General features: G+C 40.1%; 1 protein-coding gene across 2 annotated transcripts in view; it reads right to left on the reverse strand.

Moving 5' to 3' along the window:
- Positions 1 to 944: 944 nt before the first annotated feature.
- The window catches only part of TSPAN6 (tetraspanin 6), an 86,108-nt gene continuing 61,988 nt past the window's right edge, over positions 945 to 25,064 (reverse strand). Inside the window, exon 8 of one of the 2 annotated variants that reach the window (XM_054720100.1) lies at positions 945 to 1,057. The gene's annotated coding sequence lies outside the window, so the exon portion shown is untranslated. Of the gene's footprint in view, positions 1,058 to 21,374; positions 21,583 to 25,064 lie in introns of those variants that run through there. The other variant, XM_054720161.1, reaches the window with a different exon arrangement.

The raw sequence follows: 25,064 nt of genomic DNA on the forward strand, positions 1-25,064 counted from the left end.
ACAATTCCGTTTGTAATAGCATCAAAAAGAATAAAATCTTAGGGATAAATTTAACCAAGGAAATGTAATATGGTACATTGGAAACTAGAAAGCATAATCAAAAGACTTTAGAGAAGACATCTAATCTAATAAAAGGGTAATATGCAAATTAACCATCACTCCATAACAAAGATGGAGGCGCCCATAGGGTCCCGCACTCCAGCTGCGGAGGGAGGGAGGGCATTTAGGCAGGCATGACCACAGCCCAGCAGACACAATGCAGGGCTGGGGGCATGCTCTCAGCAGCCGCCTCACAGCTTGGAGCACACCCCCACCCCAGTGGACACAACCCAGGGCTGGGGGCATGCTCCCGGTGGCTGCCACAGGGATCGGAGCATACCCCCACCCCAGCGGACACAATGAAGGGAGGCCTCTGTGTGTGAGCTGCAGGAAACACCTTTTCTGACTATTCATTGGCTAAGCTCCCTGTACGCTACCACCCACAGTGTTCTTGGTAAGTTGGGTAATAAGAATCCAAGAAGGTGATCTAGGGTTTTTCCACCACACTCCTGGAGGAAAAAACTAAGGTCCATGGCTGGAGGGGCTAAGAAATGTCATATCCTGCCCTAGTTGGTTTGGCTCAGTGGATAGAGCCTCGGCTTGCAGACCACAGGGTCCGGGTTCAATTCTGATCAAGGGCATGTACCTAGGTTGCAGGCTTCTCCCTGGCTGGGGCCCAGGTCAGGGCTCATGCAGGAGGCAACCAATTGAAGTGTCCCTCTCACAATGATGTTTCTCTCTGTCTTTCCCTCTCTCTTCTAAGCTCTCTAAAAATCAATGGAAACATATCCTCAAGTGAGGATAAAAAAAAAAAAAGGAAGAAAGAAATGTCATATCCTATGAAAGACACATCTTGAAAATGCCTAAAGAAAGTTGTCATTTTTTAGTGGTGAAGGGACTAGAGTCCATGTTGATGAAAACACCTTGGTGGCTGCGGTAGCCGGCAGTGGCAGCAACAGGAGGATGATAGGGCTGGCACCTTCCCCTGATCAGCCTGGTCACCTCTCGCACTGGGCCTCTAGTAAATACATAAAAGACATTATTGTAGGTTCATGAATTGGAAGAATACAATAATCCTCAAATAGATCTACAGATTCAAAGAAATCCCCATCAAAGTTCCAACTGCCTCTGTGGCAGATATTGAAAGGCTGATCCTAAATGGTATATGGAAATGCAAAGAACCCAAATAGTCAAAACAATCTTGAAAAATAAGAACAGATTGGAGGACTCACACTTTCTGAATTAAAAAATTACTTCAAAGCTACAGTAATCAAAACAATCTGATGCCGGTATAAAGGATAGACATATTGACCAGTGAAATAAAACTGAGAGTGCAGAAATAAACCCCAAAACTTTATGGTCAATTGATTTTTTTATAAGGGTGCCAAGTCCATTCAATAGGAAAAGACAGTCTTTTTAATAAATAGTGCTATGAATACTGGATATTTACATGCATGCAAAAGAATGAATTGGATCCCTAAGTAACACCATATACAAAACTAATTCAAGATAGATCAAAGGCTTAAATGTAATAGCTAAAACTATAAAACTCTTAGAATAAAAAATAGGAATGAATATTCATGACTATGGATTTGGAAATTGAATTTTAGATAGGACACAAAAAGCACAAGTAACATGCCAAGCCAGTACTGCTCAGTGGTTGAACATCAACATATGAACCAGGAGATCACAGTTTGATTCCTGGTCAGGGCACATGCCTCGGTTGTGGGCTCAATCCCCAGTGTGGGGCATGCAGGAGGCAGACAATCAATGATTCTTTCCCATCATTGATGTTTCTATCTCTCTATCCCTTTCCCTTCTTCTCTGAAATAAATAAAAATATATTTTAAAAAGCACAAGCAAATATATATGTGTATATATACACACACACACACACACACACATATATATATATATATGTTGGAATTAATCAAACTTAAAATTGATATTAAAATATCGATGGAAATAATCAAGAAATAATAAGGCTACACATAGAATAGGAGAAAATATTTGTGAATCATATGCCTAACAAAGGATTTGTATCCAGAATACATATAAAAATTATTTAAAACTAATTAATTAAAAGACAAATAACTCAATTTAATAATGGGTGGAGAATACAAATAGACATTGAAAAGGATATAGAAATGGATAATAAGCACATGAAGAAAATGCAAAACATTGATAGTGATTAGGGAAATGAAAATCAATACCACAATGAAATACCACTTCACACTTACTAGGATTGATGTAATTTTTTAAAATAACAATTCTTGGCAAGGATGTAGAGAAATTTGAACCCTCATACATTGCTGGTGAGAATGTAAATGGTGCAGCCTATGTGGAAAACTGTTTGGTGGTTCCTCAAAAAGTTAAACATAAAATTACCAAATGACCCAGAATTTCCACTCCCAACTTTAACCCAGGGGAATTTTAAAGCATATATTCACACAAAAACATGAACATGAATGTTCATAGCAACATTATTCATAACAAAAAGTGGAAACAAACTAAATGTCCATCTACTGGTGAATGATTAAACAAGATATAGTACGTTAATGCAATGGAATATTGATAGGCAATAAAGAAGAATAAAATGGTTATACATGCTGTAATATGGATGAAACTTGAAAATATTATGCTAAATGAAAGATGTCAAACACAAAGATCACTTAATATATAATCCCATTCATATAAAACATCCAGAATACACAAATTCATAGAGACAAAAAGTAGATCAGTGGTTGTCAGGGGCAGGGAGAAGGGAGAAATGGGAAGTGATTGGTAATGGATACATGGTTTCTTTTGGGGGTGATAAAGATGTTCTGGAATTAGTGATGATAACTGTACAGCTCTTGACTATACTAAAGACCACTGAATTGTAAATTTTAAATGGTATACAGTATTATAATGATATGTTAATTATCTTATCTAATAAAGAGGGAATATGCTAATTGACCATCACACCATCGCATAATAGTGGCTCCCACAGCCAATAAGGAGGGAATATGCTAATTGACTGGCCCGCTTTCAAAGATGGTGGCATCCACAGCCATAAGATGGTGGTGCCCAATCCCCTCAGCCCCCCAGGGACACATGCCTGCCTCTGAAGTCCCCCAGTCCACTCAGTCCCCCAGCTGCCCAGGGCTGCCTGAGGCTCAGGTAACCAGGGTTGGCTGAGGCTTGCACTGCAGGCAATGGCAGCAGCATATGTGTGATGGGGGCATTACCTTCCCCTGACCACCAGGTCACCTCCCACTCCTGAGGGCTCCCAGACTGTGAGAGGGGGCAGGCCAGGCTGAGGGACCCTCCCTCCAGTGAATGAATTTTCATGCACTGGGCCTCTAGTATCTCAATAAAAAGATTGAAAGAATGGAATTGGATTCCAAAATGGCAGTGAAGTTTGCTCCCAGGACAAAACTGGAATTACAACTAAAATACAGAAAAACCATCCTGAATAATCAACTGAAGATTAACTGGAGAGAACCCTGATAACCAAGGACAGAAAGTGGAGACTGGACAGAGACTGCTAAGAAGTGCAGAGGTGTGAAAGGGCTGGCTGGGCTCCCACAGACAGCAGCTGAAGTGCTAGAAGGATATCTCAACTGTGGGGGGTTCCCACTGAGAACTCTGGGGTCTAAACTCCAAGCTGAGCTCCCCAAAACAGACCACCAGAACTGAGAAAAGGGCCCACATAATATCTGGCTGTGAAAAGCAGCAGGGTTGCTGGTGAGAGATGGTTGGAAATGCAGGCACCCTCTTAAAGGGCCAATGCACAAAATTTTGTGTGCAGCCACTCACCTTGTGCTCTGTCAGAGGGAGGGCAGAGTGGATAGGAGCTGGAGGACTTTAAGGGAAAGATTGACAACAGTAGAGACATAGTACACAACTATAACACCGAATTGATGGCACTGAATGTATCTTACAGACAAAAATTAACAAGGAAAGACTGATTCTAAAAGACATACTGGATCAGATGGATTTAATTGACATTTATAGAACATTTCACCACAAAACGGCAGAATATACATTCTTCTCAAGTGCACATGGGTCATTCTCAAAGATAGACCACATGTTAGGACACAAAACAAGTCTTTACAAATTCAAGAAGATTTAAATTATATCAAGCATCTTCTCAGATCCTAATGGAATGAAATTAGAAATCAACTACCATAAAAACACTAAAAAACATTCAAACACATGGAGGTTAAATAGCATGCTATTAAACAATGAATGGGTTACCAATGAGATCAAGAAACAAATAAAAAACATCCTGGAAAAAAATGAAGGCACAACAACCAAAAATCTTTGGGACACAGCAAAAGCAGTCCTCAGAGGCCTACCACAAAAAAAGAAATATTAATAATAAACCCTATAACTTAAAGAATTGAGAAGAGAATAACAAGAAAAAACAGAGTGAGTAGAAGGAAGGAAATAATAAAGATTAGAGCAGAAATAAATGAGAGGGAGACAAAAAAAAACACAAAACACAAAAGATCAATGAAAACAAGAGCTTGTTATTTGAAAAGATAAATAAAAATCAATAAACCTTTAGCTAGACTCATCAAGAAACAAAGAGAGATGACCCAAATAATTAAAATCAGAAAGGAGCCGAAACCGGTTTGGCTCAGTGGATAGAGCGTCAGCCTGTGGACTGAAGGGTCCCAGGTTCGATTCCGGTAAAGGGCATGTACATTGGTTGTGGGCACATCCCCAGTAGGGGGTGTGCAGGAGGCAGCTGGTCGATGTTTCTCTCTCATCGATGTTTCTAGCTCTCTGTCCCTCTCCCTTCCTCTCTGTAAGAAATCAATAAAATATATTTTAAAAAATCAGAAAGGAAAGCAGAGAAGTAACAACTGACATCACCGAAATAAAAAGAATTGTAGCAAAATACTATAAGCTGGGCACTGTAGATGAAATGGACAAATTCCTAGATAAAAACAATCTATCAAAAGTGAATCAGGGGAGAAGGAAGATGGCTGCCGATGGGAAGGCAGACTGCAAGATAGTGTGTCAGTGAGAAAACAAAGAGAGAGTGTATGGTCACACGGGGAGAGTTTGTTGGTGAGTTGAGGGACAGCTATACTCCAGGAGATTGTGGGGGACTGTCAGACGGGGCTCCCCACTGTTGCTGGGTTCCCTCCTGGAGCATCAGGCTCGGACACAGAGACCATGCCATCTTGAAGGAAAAGTGGATGTTATAGGGAGCCTGAAAAGCCCGGGGAATCCACAACCATGGCACCACTGAACAGCTGCGAACCCAAGAACACCGTTCCCCAAGTGGTGCAAGCACATGGATTCAGAGGAGCTCTACACTACACCACAAAAAGGAGAGAGAGAAATACATAACCAGACACCCAGAGAAGAGAGATCATGGGGAGACAAAGAAACAGCCCACATATGAAAGAAAAGCAGGCATCACCAGAAAAGGAAGTAAAAGAAATGGAGGGAAACAACCTGTCAGAGAAAGAATTCAGAGAAATGGTCATAAGGTGGATGAAAAGAATGGAGGACAAATTCGACAATATGTGTAAGAACCAAGAGGAAATGAAGAAGAATCAAGAAGAAATGAAAAATTACAATATTGCAATAAAGAACTCAATAGAAAGCATCAAGAGTAGACTAGAAGAAGCAGAGGACCGCATCAGTGAGCTAGAAGACAAGGTAGGAAAAAATAACCAAGTAGAGCAGCTTCTAGAAAAAAACTTAAAAGCAGGAGGAGAGCCTAAGGAAACTTTGGGACAACATGAAACAAAACAACATCCACATAATATGGGTGCCAGAAGGAGAGGAAACTGAGCAAGGAATAGAAAACCTGTTTGAATAAATAATGACAGAAAACTTCCCTGATATAGGGAAGAAAAACCTAACACAAATTCAAGAAGCTCACAGAGTCCCAAGCAAAATGAACTCCAAAAGATCGACTCCAAGGCACATTATAACTAAATTGGCAAACAGCAACAACAAAGTAAGAATCTTAAAAGTGGCCAGAGAGAGACAGAAAGTTACCTACAAAGGATCCCTCATCAGACTAGTGACTGGTTTCTCAACAGAAACACATCAGTCCAGAAGGGAATGGAATAAAATATACAAAGTCATGGAAAGGAAGGGTCAGAATCCAAGAATACTGTACCCAGCAAGGTGATCAATCAAAATTGAAGGTGAAATCAAGAGCTTCACAGACAAAAAAAGTACTAAGGGATTTTATTACAACAAACCACCAATTCAAGAAATGCTGAAGGGTCTGCTGTAAAAAAAAAGAAATAGGAAGCGAAGAAGGAAAACAGGGGTAAAGAATAAAAATAGCAACAAACAAGAATCTATCAATATAACGTTAAATGTAAATGGATTAAATGCCCCAATCAAAAGACACAGAGTAATGGATTGGATAAGAAAACATGACCCATATATCTGCTGTCTACAAGAAGCCCACCTCAGAAATAAGGACACACATAGACTGAGGGTGAAGGGATGGAAAAAGTTTTTTCAGGTGAATGGAAATGAAAAAAAAAAAAGCTGGGGTAGCAATACTTATATATGACAAATTAGATCACAAAATGAAGGATATAAAAAGAGATAAGGAAGGTCATTTCATAATACTAAAGGGACCAATCAAACAAGAAGAAATAACTCTGATAAACATATATGCACCCAATACAGGAACACCCAAATAAATAAATAAATAAACTCCTGGAGGATATCAAAGGAGAGATTAACAGCAATACAGTCATAGTAGGAGACTTTAATACCCCACTATCACCATTGGACTAATCCTCTAAACAAAAAATCAGCAAAGAAACATCAATCCTAAATGACTCATTAGACCAGATGCAATTAATTGACATCTTCAGAACATTTCACCCCAAAGCCACAGAATATACATTCTTCTCAAGTGCACATGGGTCATTTTTAAAGATAGACCATATATTGGGACACGGGCAAAGTCTCTTTAAATTCAAGAAGATAGAAATCATATCAAGCATCTTCTCAGATCACAGTGGCATAAAACTGGAAATCAACTACAATAGAAACAATCCAAAAAAATCAAACACATGGAGACTAAACAGCAAGCTATTAAACAATGACTGGGTTACCAGAGAGATCAAAGAAGAAATAAAAAACATCATGGCAACAAATGAAAATGAAAACACAACAATCCAAAATCTATGGGACACAGCGAAAGCAGTCTTGAGAGGGAAGTTCATAGCTCTACAAGCCTACTGCAAAAAAACAAGAAACAATAGTAATAAATTACCTAACCCTACAACTCAAAGAGTTAGAAAGAGAGCAACAAGAAAAGCCCAGTGTAAGCAGCATGAAGGAAATAATAAATATCAGAGTTGAGATAAACGACATTGAGACCAAAAAAAAAAAAAAAGCAATACAAAGGATCAACAAAACCAAAAGCTAGTTCTTCGAAAGGACAAACAAGATTGATGAACCTCTAGCCAGACTCACCAAGAAGCAAAGAGAGAGGACCCAAATAAACAAAATCAGAAATGAAAGAGGAGAAATAACAACAGACCCCACCGAAATACAAAGGATTGTTTTTAAAAAAAATACTATGAACAACTCTATTCCAACAAACTGGACAACCTGGAGGAAATGGACATATTCCTAGAAAAATACAACCTTCCAAAACTAAATCAGGAAGAATCTAAACATCTCAACAGGCCAATAACTATGGAAGAAATTGAAGCAGTCATCAAAAAGCTTCCAGCAAACAAAAGCCTGGGGCCAGACAGCTTCACAGAGGAGTTTTACCAAACATTCAAAGAAGAACTAAAACCTATCCTCTTCAGACTATTACAAAAAAATTCAAGAGGAAGGAACACTTCCAAGCTAATTCCATGAAGCCAGCATCACCCTAATACCAAAACCAGATGAAGACAACACAATGAAATACAATTACAGGCAAATATCCCTCATTAACATAGATGCCAAAATCCTCAACAAAATTCTAGCAAGTCGGATTCAACATTACATCAGAAAGATCATACACCATGACCAAGTAGGATTTATCCCAGGAATGCAAGGATGGTACAATATCTGCAAATCAATAAACTTGATACATCACATAAATAAATTGAGTAATAAAAATAACATAGTCCTATCAATTGATGCAGAAAAAACATTGGACAAAATCCAACACATTTTCTTCATAAAAACTCTCAGCAAGGTGGGAATAGAAGGATCATACCTCAACATAATAAAAACCATATATGATAAATCCACAGCCAACATCATACCCAATGGGCAAAATCAAAACCATTTTCCCTAAGAACAGGAACAAGACAGGGATGCCCACTCTCACCACTCCTGTTTGACATAGTACTGGAAGTATTAGCCATTGTAATTAGACAAGAAGAAGAAATAAAAAGCATCCAAATTGGAAAAGAAAAAGTAAAGCTGTCCTTATTTGCAGATGACATGATATTGTACATAAAAAACCCTAAAGACACCATCAAAAAACTATTAGACTTAATAAATGAATTCGGCAATATAGCAGGATCCAAAATTAACACCAAGAAATCTATGGAATTTCTATACACCAATAGTGAATTTACAGGAAGAGACACTAAAAAAGCAATCCCATTTACCATCACACCAAAAAAAAATTAAGATACCTAGGAATAAACTTCACTAAGGAGGTGAAAGACCTCTACACAGAAAACTACTGGACACTGAAGAAAGAGACAGAGGAAGACATAAACAGATGGAAGAACATACCGTGATCATGGATTGGTAGAATCAACCTCATTAAAATGTCCATACTACCCAAAGCAATCTAAAGATTCAATGCACTCCCCCATTAAAATCCCAACAGCATATTTCACAGACCTAGAAAGAACTCTTCAAAAATACATCTGGAATAAAAAAAAAAAAAAAACCCGAATAGCCTCAGCAATTATGAGAAAGAAGAACAAAGCAGAGGGGATCTCAATACCAGATTTCAAGCTGTATTACAAGTCCACTGTTCTCAAAACAGCCTGGTACTGCCACACGAAGAGACATATAGACCAATGGAATATAATAGAGAACCCAGATATTGACCCAAACCACTATGCTCAATTAATATTTGACAAAAGAGGCATGAAAATACAATGGAGTCAAGAAAGTCTCTTGAATAAATGGTGTTGGGAAAATAGGACAGATACATGCAAAAAAAAAGAAACTAGTCCACCAACTTACACCATACACAAAAATAAACTCAAAATGGATAAAGGACTTCAACATAAGACATGAAACCATAAAAATACTAGAGGAATCCACAGGCAGCAAAATCTCAGACATATGCCGAAGCAATTTTTTCACTGATACTGCTCCTAGGGCAATGGAAACGAAAGAGAAAATAAACAAATGGGACTACATCAAAATAAAAAGCTTTTGTACAGCAAAGGAAACCATCAGCAAAGCAACAAGAAAGCCCACTGTAGGGGAGAACATATTTGCAAATGTTATCACTGATAAAGGTTTAATCTCCAACATCTACATGGAACTTATACAATTTAATAAAAGGAAGATAAATGATCCAATAAAAAAAAATGGGCAACGGACCTAAATAGAATCTTTTGTGAAGAAGACAGAAGGAAGGCCAAGAGACAAATTAAAACATGCTCAAAGTCACTAATTATCTGAGAGATGCAAATCAAAAGGACAATGCGGTACCATCTCACACCTGTCAGAATGGCAATCATCAACAAATCAACAAAAGACAAGTGCTGGTGAGGATGCGGAGAAAAAGGAACCCTTGTGCACTGCTGGTGGGAATGCAGACTGGTGCAGCCAATGTGGAGAACAGTATGAAGTGTCCTCAAAAAACTAAAAATGGAACTCTCATTTGACCCAGTGATCCAACTTCTAGGAATATATCCCAAGAAACTAGAAACACTAACCAGAATGGATATATGCACCCCTATGTTCATAGCAGCACAATTCACCATAGCTAAGATTTGGAAACAGCCTAAATGCCCATCAGCAGATGAGTGGATTAGAAAACTATGGTACATCTACACAATGGAATACTACGTTGCTATAAAAAAAGAAGGAATTCTTACCATTTGCAGCAGCATGGATGGACCTGGAGAGCATTATGTTAAGTGAAATAAGCCAGGCAAGGAAAGAAAAATACCACATGATCTCACTCATTTATTGGAAATAAAGAACATTATAACCTGAGGAACAAAAATATGCCAGTAGATACAGAGGAGGTAAAGCACGGAACAGACTGTCAAATTACAGCGGGAAGGCTAGGGAGTATTGGGGAGGCGGGGGGGAAGAGATCAACAAAAGGACTTGTATGCATGCATATAAGCACAACCAATGGACACAAGACACTGTGGGGGGTGGGATGAGGGCATGTGACAGGGGGTAGGGGAGGCTGGGGGAAGGTCAGTGGGAAAAAATGATATATATGTACTACTATATGTAATACTTTAAACAATAAATAATAATAATAATAATAATAATAATAATAATAATAAGTGAATCAGGATAAATAAAAAAACCTGAATAGGCCATTAGCAATTGAAGAAACTGAAGCAGTAGTAAAAAACTCCCAACAAACAAAAGCTCTGATCCAGATACCTTCACAGGGAAGTTTACCAAACATTCAAAGAACTAACACCTATTCTCACAAACTATTCCAAAAAATCCAAGAGGAAAGAACACTTCCAACCTTATTTTATGAGGCCAGCATTATCCTAATTCCAAAACCAGGTAAAGACACCACAAAGAAAAAGAATTACTGGCCAATAACCCTAATGAACATAGATGCTAAAATCCTCAACAAATATTAGCAAATCAGATCCAGCCATATATTTAAAAGATCATACACCATGACCAAGTGGGGTTTGTTCCAGGGATGCAAGGCTGGTACACTATCTGCAAATCAATAAGTGTTATACATCACATAAACAAATTAAAAGACAAAAATCACATGATCATATCAATAGATGCAGAAAAAGCATTTGATACTGTCCAACACCCATTTTTTATTTTAAAAAACCTCTCAGCAAAGTGGGAATGGAGGGATCATACCTCAACTTAATAAATACCATATATGACAAACCTACAGCAAACATCATACTTAATGGGCAAAAACTAAAACCATTTCCCCTAAGAACAGGAACAAGACAAGGATGTCAGCTTTCAACATAATACTGGAAGTCCTAGCCAAAGCAATCAGAAAAGAAGAAGAAATAAAAGTTATCCAAATTGGAAAGATGAAGTAAAACTCTCATTATTTTCAGATGACATGATATTGTACATAGAAAACCTTAGAGATTCCGCCAAAAAACTGCTAGATTTAATAAAAGTATTCCACAGTGTAACAGGATACAAAATTAACACCCAGAAATTGATGGCATTATTATACAGAAATAATGAATTTTCAGAAAGAGAAACTAAATAAACAATCCTATTTAACATAGCCACAAAGAAATTAAGATACTTGGGAATAAACTTAACCAAAGAGGTAAAAGACTTGTACTTGCAAAACTACAAGATGTTGAAAAAAGAAATAGAAGAAGATGTAAACAACTGGAAGAATATACCATGTTCATGGATAGTAGGATTAACATCTTTAAAATGTACATATGACCCAAGGCAATCTACAGAGTCAATGGCTTGGATAGATTTCTGGGTCCTCTGTTCTGTTCCATTGGTCTATATGTCTGTTCTTGTGCCAATACTAGGCAGTTTTGAGAACAGTGGCTTTGTAATATAGCTGGATATCTGGTATTGTGATCCCTCCAACTTTGTTCTTCTTTCTCAAGATTGTTGTTGCTATTCTGGGTCTTTTTTATTCCAGATGAATTTTTGGAGAGTTTGTTCTAGGTCTGTGAAATATTCCGTTGGTATCTTAATGGGTATTGCATTGAATCTATAGATTACTTTGGGTAGTATGGACATTTTAATGATGTTGATTTTATCAATACACAAACACAGTATAGTCTTCCATTTGTTTATGTCTTCCTCTATCTCTTTTTTAATGTCCTGTAGTTTTCTGAGTACGGGTCTTTTACCTCCTTAGTTAGGTTTATTCCTAGGTGTCTTCATTTTTTTGGTGCAATTGTGAGATTTTTTCTTTTTTTAGTTTCTCTTTCTGTGAGTTCATTATCTATATCGATATATCTATATCTATATCTATATCTATATCTATATCTATATCTATATCTATATCTATATCTATATATAATAAAAGGCTAATAGGCAAAGTGTCCCCTCAGGAGTTCGACTGGGAGACTGGGAATTCCATCACTCACTATGACATGTGCTGACCACCGGGGGGCAGCACGGAACATGGCAGGTGAAAAGCAGTGGTGGGGCTCTGAGGGAGTGAGGGAAAGAGGAGGTGGGAGGCTGGGAGGTGGGGAGCCTGATTGGCCCTGATCACTGGCCAGGTCTAGGGACCCTACTCATGCATGAATTTTGTGCACTGGGCCTCTAGTTGGTGTATAAAAAGGCCATACATTTCTGGGTGTTAATTTTGTATCCTGCTACATTGCCGAATTCATTTATTAAGTCTAGCAGTTTTTTAATGGAGTCTTTGGTGTTTTCTATGTACAATATCATGTCATCTGCAAATAATGACAGTGTTACTTCATCTTTTCCAATTTGGAAACCTTTTATTTCTTCTTCTTGTCTGATCGATATGACAGCACTTTCAGTACTATATTGAACAGGAGTGGTGAAAAGGGGCATCCCTGTCTTGTTCCTGTTCTTAGGGGAAATGGTTTTAGTTTTTGCCCATTGAGTATGATGTTGGCTGTAGGTTTGTCATATATGGTCTTTATCATGTTGAGATATGCTCCCTCTATTCCCACCTTGCTGAGAGTTTTTATCAAAAATGATTGTTGGATTTTGTCAAATGTGTTTTCTGTGTCTATTGACATGATCATGTGATTTTTGTCTTTCAATTTGTTTATGTGATGCATCACGTTTATTGATTTGTGAATATTGTACCAGCCTTGCATCCCTGGAACAAACCCCACTTGGTCATGGTGTATGATCTTTTTAATATATTGCTGGATGCAATTTGCTAATATTTTGTTGAGGATTTTAGCATCCACGCTCTTCAGGGATAATGATCTGTAATTCTCTTTCTTTGTAGTGTCTTTATCTGGTTTTGCAATTAGAGTAATGCTGACCTCATAAAATAAGGTTGGAAGTGTTCCTTACTCTTGGATTTTCTGAAATAGTTTGAGGAGTATAGGTGTTAGTTCTTCTTTGAATGTTTGGTAAAACTCCACTGTGAAGCCTTCCTGACCTGGGCTTTTGTTTGGAGGAAGTTTTTTCATCACTGCTTCTATTTCATCAGTTATTATTGGCTTATTCAGGTTCTTTGATTCTTCCTGATTTAGTTTTGGGAGATTGTATTTTTCTAGGAATTTGTCTCTATTTCATCCACATTGCCCAACTTGTTGACATATAGTTGTTCATAGTGTTTTCTTACAATACTTCATATTTCTGTGGTGTCAATGGTTACTTCTCCACTTTTGTTTCTGATTTTATTTATTTGGGTCCTCTCACTTTGTTTCTTGATGAGTTTGGCTAATGCTTTATCAATTTTATTTATCCTTTCAAAGAACCAGCTCTTGGTTTCATTGATTTTTTTGTTTTTTGTTTGTGTTTTTTTTTTAGTCTCTATGTTATTTATTTCTACTCTAATCTTTATTATTTCCTTCCTTCTACTTACTCAGGGCTTTTCTTGTTGATCTCTTTCTTGTTCTTTAAGTTGTAGAGTTAAATAGTTTATTGTTGATTTTTCTTGTGTATTTTTTAATGTATTTTTATTGATTTCAGAGAGGAAGGGAGAGGTAGAGAGAGATAGAAACATCAATGATGAGACAGAATTATTGATCGACTGCCTCTTGCATGCCCCCTACTGGGGATTTAGCCTGTAACCCTGGCATGTGCCCCTGACTGGAATCAAACCCAGGACCCTTCGAAGGTTGACGCTCTATCCACTGAGCCAAACCAGCTAGGCCTCTTTTTCCTTTCTTTCTTTCTTTTCTTTCTTTCTTTCTTTCTTTCTTTCTTTCTTTCTTTCTTTCTTTCTTTCTTTCTTTCTTTCTTTCTTTCTTTCTTTCTTTTTTTTAGATATGCCTGTAGTACTGTGAACTTGTGAACTTCCCTCAGGACTGTTTTTGCTATGTCCCAGAGATTTGGGGCTGTTGTGTGTTCATTTGTTTCCAGAAAGTTTTTTATTTCTTTCTTGATCTCATTTGTAACCCATTCATTGTTTAATAACATGCTATTTAGCCTCCAGGTGTTTGAATGTTTTGGGGTGTTTTTACTGTAGTTGATTTCTAATTTCATTCCACTGTGATCTGAGAAGATGCTTGATATGATTTCAATCTTCTTTAACTTGTAGAGACTTGTTTTGTGTCCTAACATGTGGTCTATCTTTGTGAATGATCCATGTGCACTTGAGAAGAATGTATATTCTGCTGCTCTGGGGTGAAATTTTTTATAAATGTCAATTAAATCCATCTGATCCAGTGTGTCCTTTAGAGTCTCTGTTTCCTTGTTAAGTTTTTGGCTGGAAGATCTATCCAGTGAAGTCAGCAGGGTGTTATAGTCCCCTACTATGACTTCAATGTTGTCAATCTATTTGTTAAAGTCCTCTAGAAGTATATATATTTAGATGCTCCTTTTATTGGGTGCATATATGTTTACCAGGGTTATATCCTCTTATTGGATGGATTTCTTTAGTATTATGCAGTGACCTTTGTTGTCACTTATGATGGCCTTCATTTTAAATTCTATTTTGTTGTATATGAGTATTGCTACTCCAGCTTTTTTTCCTTTTCCCTTTGCATGGAAAAAAAAAATTTCCATCCTGTGTGTGTCTTGTTTTGAGGTGGGTCTCTTGTAGACAGCATATAGTTGGGTCATGTTTTTGTATCCATTCAACTACCCTTCCCCTTTTGATTGGAACATTTATTCCATTTGCATTTATGGTTATTATTGAGAGGTACTTATTTATTGTCATTTTAATTCTGTATGGCTAGTTTTCTCTCTGTTTCTTCTTCTCATTACAGCAATCCCTTTAACATTTCTTTTTTTTTTAAATCCTCACCTGAGGATATTTTTTTTTCTTTATTGATTAAGGTGTCACATATTTGTCCTCATCCCCCCATTCCCATAGCCCATCCCACCCCCCTGTTGTCCTTAACCATTGGTTAGGCTTGTATGCATGCACACAAGTCCTTTGGTTGATCTCTCCCCCCTACTCCCACCTTCCCCTACCCTCCCTCTGAGGCCCGACAGTCCGATCAATGCTTCTTTGTTTCTGGTTGTGTTCTTGTTCATCAGTCTATGTTGTTCATCATTTCCCCTGGATGAGTGAGATCATGTGTTACTAGAAATATACTTATAAGAACCGAATGTGAGACGAGCAATAATAGTTATGCTGACAGGCAAATGAATCAGTCTGTAGTAAGTTTCTTTCTGGACCAACAGTTCTTTTGAGACCCATTTTCAGTGTCCACCAGTTCCTTATGTGTACATGTTGGCACTGACTTTTCAGCTCTGGGTGGTGGACCAATGGTGGTAATGCAGGTCTGACTCCCTCTGGTTTGGTCTCATCCGGACCCAGGGGTGCAGCTTCACCCAGACTCAGGGGCACGTGGCCTCACCCGGTCCCGGGACCCAGCCTCACCCGGATCCAGGGGCGCACAGAGTTACCCGGACCCGGGATCCAGCTTCACCCAGACCTAGGGGTTCGCGGCCTCGCCCGGACCTGGGACCCAGCCTCTCCAGGATCCAGGAGCACACAGCCTCACCCGGACCCAGGATCCAGCTACACCCAGACCCAGGGGCAGGTGGCCTCACCTGGACTCAGGGGCGCATGGCCTCTCCCGGGCCCAGGGGCGTGGCCTCACCTGGACCCAGGACCCAGCCTCACCTGGATCCAGGGCTGAACAGCCTCACCCGGACCCGGGATCCAGCTACACCCGGACCCAGGGGTGCGGCCTCACCCGGACCCAGGACCCAGCCTCACCCGGATCCAGGGGCGTACAGCCTCACCCGGACCCGGGATCCAGCTTTACCCAGACCTAGGGGCTTGCAGCCTCACCCAGACCCGGGACCCAGCCTCACCAGGATCCAGGGGCGCACGGCCTCACCCGGATCCGGGATTCAGCTACACCCGGACCCAAGGGCGCATGGCCTCACCTGGACCCAGGGGCGCGTGGCCTCTCCTGGACCCAGGGGCGTGGCCTCACTGGGACCCAGGACCCAGCCTCACCCGGATCCAGGGGTGCATGGCCTCACCTGGACCCGGGATCCAGCTTCACCCAGACCCAGAGGTGCATGGCCTCACCCGGACTCAGGGGCACGTGGCCTCTCCCGGACCCAGGGGCGCAGCCTCACTGGGACCCAGGACCCAGCCTCACCCGGACCCAGGGGCGAGTGGCCTCACCCAGACCAAGGGGTGCGTGGCCTCTCCCGGGCCCAGGGGCGTGCGACATCACCCAGACCCGGGGGCGCATGGCTTCTCCTAGACCCAGGGGCGTGGCCTCACCCGGACCCGGGACCCAGCCTCACCCGGGCCCAGGGGCGCGTGGCCTCGCCCGGACCCAGGGACGCGCAGCCTCACCCGGGCCCAGGACCCAGAGGGGCCTTGTCTTCTCAATTCCAATTCCTGTCGGTCAATTCCCTCTCAGCAATTCCTTTGGCCATCCTCTCAGAGCTCCGGGGTGGCCGCCGCGGAACTCGCATGGCGGCGGGCTAGTCTAAGGTCACTGTGGTGGCACTCGGGCCTGCAGCGGCGACCAGTTGCCGGGCGAGCGCACCCAGATCCGGGACCCAGTGGGGCCCCGTCTTCCCGATCCTAACTCCCATCGATCAAACCCCTCCCAGCAACTCCTCCAGCCATTGTTCCGGATGGTGTCTGCTCTGCCCTCCAGGTGCAGTCTCAAAATTGTTGTGGTAGGCAACAATCAGGCTTCTGCCCTATGCCGCCATCTCGGTCCTCCAGAAGATTCTTAAGTAACCTTATAAATGTGTTTCTGAACACTGTGTCGTCCATTAGTTTACTTTCCTTCATCCCTTCTATTCATGACCTCCTTCGGTGTCTCCATCTTTTGGCTGCCTCCCTATGTTGATGGAGTGGCTTTGTGTGGTCAGTGACCTATAGGGGCCGGTAGCTCAGCTTCTCCAATCTCCCTAGGTGGTCGCTCTTGGTACCCCCCTTTGTGGGCTGAGTGCAAAATCTTGGTGTTGTTAAGCCTTGGTTGTTGTTGGTACACTGGGAGGATTTGCCCTCCAGTCCAATTGGCTGTGAGGATCAGCTGTGTCTAAGCCGGGAGACAGCCTTATTCAACTAGTCTTGCAAAATTGTAAAAGCCTCTGTGCTCAGCTTGGATGGGGCGGAGTTTTAAGGTGGAGCCTATAGCCTTGGCTTCCCATCAGCCCCACCCTATGAGGTTCCTCGGTCTCAGTGTCCCTCTGTACTCCCTGCAAACACCTCTGAGAGAAAAGCGCCCTGGAGTTTCACCCCCCGCCAAACAGTCTAGTCTCTCCCCCAATGAATCTGGATTCCCAGATTCTCACCCGGAACTGGGTTTCAGTGTAGTCGGAACTGGGGCTCAGAGCAGTCTGGCTCCTTTGTCTCCTCCCCGCCAGGGCTATCCAGTGGCACAGTCAACAGATCATCCTCTGCGCGCATTCCCGTGCGTGCCTCCGGTGCTCTGCCCTTCACCATTCCCCTGCGTCTCCGCCTCACAGCCCAGGTTCCCCCAGCATGAGCCTGGCTTCCCACGGTCTTGCCCGGTGCTGGGGCCTGGTGCAGCTGGAACTGGGGTTCAGCACGGTCCGGAGCCCCTGTCTCCTCCCCGCCAGGGCAATTCAGCGGCATAGACAACAGTCCATCCTCTGTGCGCATTCGCGTGTGCACCTCTGAAGCTCTGCCTTCCGCGGCTCCTCTGTGCCTCCGCCCCACAGCCCAGATTCCCCCGGCATGCGCCTGGCTTCCCAGGGTCTCGCCCAGGACTGGGATTCTGTGCAGTTGGAGCTGGGGTTCAGCGCAATCTGGATCTTTTATCTCCTTCCTGCTAGAGAATGCCGGCCAGGCCGTCAGCCACCCTGTCTTCTGCGGCTCTGTCCTCCTCACTCGCGCGTGCACCCATGTCTCCGCCCATGTCTCCATACCTCAGGCTCCTACGGCTTCTCTGATTTTCCCTGTGGTTTTCTCTTTCCTTCTAGTTGTGGGCATTTCAGTCATCCAGTTTTCCTGTGGTTCTGGATGATGTCCGTTTTGACCTTTAGTTGTATTCTTGAAATTGTTGTGCCAGGCTGCAGGTTAGGTGCTTAACCTATGCCGCCATCTTGATTTCCTCCCATTCTTCTGATTCTTGAACCTCAGTGGGAGGAAGAGAAGTCTTGTCCAATTAACAGCTCAGCCAATGGGAGAGGGCCATAACTCAGCCAATAAAAACCACTATATTTCAAACTTTTAGTTTCCTCCAATTGACTCTTCATGTACAACAGCCCCTGGGGATAAACATAGGCATCAATATTTTGGTTTCTCCTGGTGATTCCAATGAGCAGCCAGATCTGAGTGCCTCTGTTTTAGAAAGTCCTTCAGCAAAGTTCTCTTAGCAGTAATTCTTTTCTTTTTTGTCAGACATCATAGTCTTGAGCATAACTTCTCTTTCAGGCTTCAACAGAATACCAGTGATGCTCCTCTCCATCCACATCTTATTCAGAAAAGCAGCAGCATATTCCCTTTAGCATTTCTTGTAATGCTGTCTTGGTGGTGATGTACTCCTTTAGCTTATTTTTTTTCTGGGAAGCTCTTTATTTGACCATCTATTGTGAATGATAGCCTTGCTGGATATAGTAATCTTGATCTCAGATCCTTGCTTTCCATTACCTTGAATACTTCATGCCATCCCCTTCTGGCCTGTAGAGTTTCTGATGAAAAATCAGGTGTCAGCCTTATGGGAACTCCTTTGTAGGTAACAGTTTTCTTTTCTCTTGCTGGCTTTAATATTCTCTCTTTGTCTTTACTTTTTGACATTTTAACTATGATGTGTCTGGGTGTGGGCCTATTTGAGTTCTTCTTGTTTGGGGTTCTCTGTGCCTCCTGAACTTGTATGACTTTTTCCTTTACCAGGTTAGGGAAGTTTTCTGCCATTATTTCTTCAAACACATTCTCTGTTCCTTTCTCCCTTTCTGCCTCTTCTGGCACACCTGCTATTCTAATATTGTTATGTTTCACATTGTCCCACAGCTCCCTTAAGCTGTCCTCCTGCTTTTTAATTGTTTTGTTGTGTTTTTGTTTTGTTTTGTTTTTGTTTTTGGTTTTCTGATTGAGTGATATTTTCAACTCTGTCTTCTAATTCACTGATTTGATCCTCAGCTTCCCTTAATCTGCTGTGTATTCCTTCCAATGTGTTCTTTATTTGTGTTGTCATTCTTTATCTCATACTCTTCTTTTTTCATAATTACCATTATCTTTTTTCATGCTGTTGAGCATCTTTACCATCATTACTCTGAACTCTGTTTCAGATAAATTTCTTATCTCTGCTTTATTTAGCTCTTCTGGAGAATTCTCTAGTTCTTTCATTTGGGGATTGTTTCTTTGTCTCCTCATTTTGGCTGTCTGTTTGGTTTTGTGACTATGTATTAGGTAGATCCTCCACACCTCTCAATCTCTAATCTAAAGTTTTTTCTTTAAAAAAATAATAGAATTAGGCAAGGGATATTAACAAGCAATTAGCAGAAGACATACTAACAGGACTATAATTAAAATGAGAAGTAATTTTTTCAGCCTAAATTTAATGACTGCCATCCTTACAAGAAGGGGGATATTTAGAGATACACAAATCCACACAAAAGGAATAATGGCATGTCAAGACAAAGGCAGAGATGCCGCTACAAACCAAGGAATGCCAAGTATTGCCCAGAGCCATGAAAAACTAGGAAAAGGGAAAGACCTGTGAGAGAATAAATTTCTTTTATTTTCAGCCACCAAGTTTGCCATTATTCATGACAGTCCTGGGAAGCTAACTAACCCTACTGAGAATCTATCCTATAGAAATGCTTACAGAAGTGGGCCAAAATATTTATAATGTACTAGTAGGCTTATTGCAGCATTCTTTATAATGCTTCATAAAAAAAAAAACTAGAGGTAACCTATATTCATCAATAGGTAGCCAGTTGAAAGAAATGCAGTACATTCTATTGTATATGTAATGTCATTTAGCTATAAAGAATGGCTTCTTGTATTGACAATGAAGATGTGTTGATATATTTCTTAGTGGCAAGATCAAGCACCAGAAAATCATATGAATAATTTTGTAATATCATATATTTTAAATGATTAATACTATATACATGTATAAATGAGTATGTCTTTTCACTTGAATAGTAAAGAATATGAAATAATACTCATAAGATTGTTATAGTGGTTAATACTGAGAATTTGTAAGAGTGGGAAGAAACTTTGATTTTCTTACTTCTTATTTTTGATGAATTATTTGCCAGTGAGGATATACTTCTTTCATAAAGGAAAAAATTTAAATATGCCTCCCCCACTAAAATTCTTTCAGTTGCTCGATCGTTCCATTCTCTTTCACATTTTGAAGCTTTTGTACGAGATTTTCCTCTGCCTGGAACATTGTCTCTGCCGACACATTTGCCTGACAATTCATCTTACAAGTCTTGAATTCTTCATCACTTTCTCCCAGAAGCCTGCCCTGAATCATCTTCCCCTCCCTCTAACCTTGCAAAGCTTGTTTAGGTACCCTCCTCTGTGGTCCCAATCATCCTGAACTGCTTGGGAACAGGGTGCTTGAGATAGCACTTATCACACACTGGGCTGTGATCCTTGCCTTACATGTCTTTCTCACTACACTGTTTTATGCACTACAGTAGTTACTTTGATATTCAATATTTATTGAATTCATTAATTGATTTGTGGACAAAACATAACTAAAAAGTCAATTCCTTTTATTCCAAAGAAAAAATAGAAAAATTGAAGCTCTTTGATTTGCTAACTTTGTGACTATAAAAGTTATTTTATAAGATTTATAAAAAAAAGAAAAATATGGAAGACACTAAAGGAGGGAATAAAATAAAGATAACTTAGAAATATTTTTCTTCAATCCAGATGAAGAGTTAGGTGAAGAGGCAGAGGGGGGAAAAACAAGGCATCCTGAAGGGGGAAAAATCTGAATAACTTGATTTGTCATAACAATGTCTCCCATGCAATCAATATTTCATCTACAATGGACTACTCAGTACTCCCACTCCCCAAACACATACTTAAATACCTATATAACTTTGCTCATTTTATTCTTGTAGCCAAGAATGCTCTTCCAAATTTCCCCCATGCAAATCCTATTTTTCACAACCTTTCAACCTTGCAGAAGTTTTGATAGAGTTCACTACTGCCTTCTTTGTCAAACACATTCTTCTCTTGGCTTTTGTGACACCTCAGTGTTTTCTTCCCATTTTCCTGGCCATTCCATTTCAGTCTTATTTGCCAGCTCCTCTTCCTCCATCATCTGACTTCTAATGCTGGAATTTCTACAATAAAATATGGCCAACCAAAGGAGGAAATGAGAGGCCATTGTTAAAGGATCAGTGTAACCCACAATGACAAAAGCCCATGGAGTAATACTGACAAACTCCTGAGGGAACCAAAGGGTGACCAAGAATTTTATATTCTACATTTTTCCCTAAAACAGACAGATATTCTCAAGCATGCAAAAGTGCAAGAAATGTAACATTTATAAGTGCCTCATTTAAAAAATCACAAGTAAATGATAAAATCTAGACAACCAAGAGATATAGAAAAATAAAGAACTCAGAAATAAAGAAGCAAGCCAGCAAGGATGTACTTTTGTAATGGGAAGAAAGTGTGATAAAAAGACTAGTGGTAAGCACTGAATTCATTTAAACACCAAACCAAAACCAAACAACTTAGAGAATTCTAGGTGGATAAAATGTCGGTGTCATAAAATATGAGAAGGTAAAAATAACAATATAGCTAACAAAAATCAAGAGATGGGAGGGGAAGTGCAAAGGGGCTCATTTCTTCATGTTTATAATAATAATTTATTATATACCAAGCACTGTACCAAGTATTTTATATGTATTAATTTTTTTATTCCTCACAGCAACCCAATGAAGTAGGCTCTTTATAATCCTCATTCTAGAAATGAGAAAACTGAGGCACATAGAAATTAAATAATTTACCCACCAGATAACTAGTAAGTACCAGAACTAATTTGAGTCCAAGTAGGCTATCTCTAGGACTCATATTCTTAACTAACTACCTAGGGAATCAGGTAACACTAGCAAAAATTGAAACATAGAGATAAAAATATAATGCCTACAATCTCTTTTACAAATCTTTGATCTTAACTTTAAAATAGTCTTTCTGGGACTACATCTCTTGAGGGGTAAAAACATTTATCTGGAGTTTATAAATTTCTTTACTTTCACTCTGATTTTTCTTTGGTTTAATTAAAGTATGTATATTATTGTTATTAAATTTTTTCTATCTATCCATTTACTAATCCTGTATAATATAAATGATGTTTAGAATAATGTTTATAAATCTTAGCTAGTAATGTTTATGAAGGGTTTACTTTCTGCCAGGTAGCAGAGTAAGCACTTTAAATGGATTATCCCATTAAGTTATCACAATAATCTTATAAAGAAGTATATTTATATGCTTCTTTACTCACATAAGAAAACTGAGGTACAATAATGGTTATTCTTGGTTGGTGCAGATATGAAGGAATTTTTCCCTCTTTTTTGCACTTTTGTATATTGCTTGCTTTTCATAATGAGTATGTATCTCTTTCTTTTTTACAAAAATATGAAAGCCATTCTAAAAGTATTTTTAAAAATAAATAACTGTGAAGATTCCCCGGAACTCAGTCTTGAGCCTCTTTCTCTTTCTATTCTCAACAACCATAGCTTTGAATACTGTTTATAGGCAAAAGGCTCCCAAATGTATATTGTCACTACATGCCTTTCTTAGCTCTAGACACATATGCCCAATTGCCAACTAGTCATTTCCTCTTATATGCTTCACGCATACCTCAAATTCAACATGTACAAAACATCACTCCAAACTGGTCCTCCTCTGTGTTTACTAATCCCCCAAAATGGCACCATTTTCCATCCTCATTCATAAAACAGAAACACATGAATCAATTTTTGTTGTTGTTGTTGTTAATCCTCACCTGAGGATATTATTTCCATTGATTTTTTTAAAAAGAGAGTGGAAGGGAGACAGGAAGAGAGGGAGAGAGAGAGAGAGAGAGAGAGAGAGAGAGAGAGAGAGAGAGAGAGAGAGAGAGAGAGAGAGACCCATTGATTGGTTGCCTCCTGTTCGTGCCTCGCCTCGACTGGGGTTGGGATCAAACCTGCAACCCAGTTATGTGCCCTTGATTGGGAATCGAACCTGAAACCCTTTGGTGTGTGTGCCTGAACTCTAACCACTGAGATACACCAGCCAGGGCTATGAATCATTTTTTATCCCTTTCTTTCACCCTGTATATTTAATCTATCACCAAGTACATGCTATCTCTAAAATATATCTCAACCCTGGGAAGTTTGGCTTAATAGATAGAGCATTGTCCTGTGGACTGAAGGGCCCCGAGCTTCATTCCGGTCAAGGGCATATGCCCCGATTGCAGGCTCAATCCCCAGTGGGGGGCATGCAGGAGGCAACCAATCAATGATTCTCATCATTGACGTCTCTATCTCTTTTTCCCTCTCCATTCCTCTGTGAAATCAATCATATATATATATATATATATATATATATATATATCCCAAATCCATCTCCACTACCACTTCCTTAGTCCAAGCCACCATCACCTCCTAACTTGTCAACCTTTTACAATTCTTGCCCCCTTACAATGTATTCTCACAACAGCCAGAAGAATGCTAATAAACATAGAAGGAGCTGTGTATCCTCCGTGCTTAAAACCCTTTGCTAAATTTCCGTTGTTCTTAGAATAAACTTCAAGTCCTTTCCCATGGCCCTTGTGGCAGAAACTGTAAGTTGCCTACTCAATGTTTCCCCCTTCTATAACAAAACCAGGATTTTGTTAGGGATAGTAATAGGCTGAGTTGAAAATAAAACCTCCCCAGACTCCATTTTAGCTAACGGTGGTCATCCAACCCAGTTCTGGCCAAGAAAATAAGCAGAGATGTATAGGATAAGGATCCAGGAAAACTGATGGAAACAGACAGACTCAGCAGTCACATGTCTTGCCCTTTGCATTATCTCCTGTTTTCTTGCCTGGAGGTAAAACAACCATCTTAGAAGCACAAAAAGGGAAGTCATGCTCATAGGACCACAGAACAAAAAGGTGGAACTTGCATGAGTCCTCAACTACTGAGATTGAGGCTCCATTATATCAGAAAAATAAACTCCTTTTGTTAAACCTCCTAATTTGCTTTCTGTTACATGAGCCAAAAATAGTCCTAATAGATACAATTGTGTGTGACATGGTTCCTTCCCATGTCTTCAGCCTTATCTCAAGCAACTCTCATATTCATTCATTGTATGACAACCATATCTTTTACTCTTCAAACACAACCTCTTTCTGCTTTGAGGTATCTGCATGTGCTTTTCTCTCTGCCTGGAATAATCTTTTCCCAACTCTTCACTGGCTAACTTCTACTCATTATTCTGGTCTAAGCTTAAGGGACTCAGCATGGACTTCCCTAACCTTTCTAATCCAAATTAGGTGCTTTCATAGCACCTTGAGCTTTCCCTTTTTAGTGTGTTTTATAATGTATATTTTTAATTTATTTACAGGATTTTCTTCCTTTAGTTTAACTTCTGACTCACCAACTAGACTGAGCTCTATGATGTCAGGGATTGTGTTAGTCTTGTCCACTACTAAATATGCATCCAGCCCCAATAACAGTGCCTGCAACATAGAAAGGCACTGAATAACAGTACTAATAAATGAACAATCTACTTAAATTTCATGTGCTTTGTGCCACTTTCCCTGCTCTCCCGAATCAGAATTAATCAC

Source organism: Eptesicus fuscus, chromosome 1 (genome assembly GCF_027574615.1).
Source record: "Eptesicus fuscus isolate TK198812 chromosome 1, DD_ASM_mEF_20220401, whole genome shotgun sequence".
NCBI classification, from domain to species: Eukaryota; Metazoa; Chordata; class Mammalia; order Chiroptera; family Vespertilionidae; genus Eptesicus; species Eptesicus fuscus.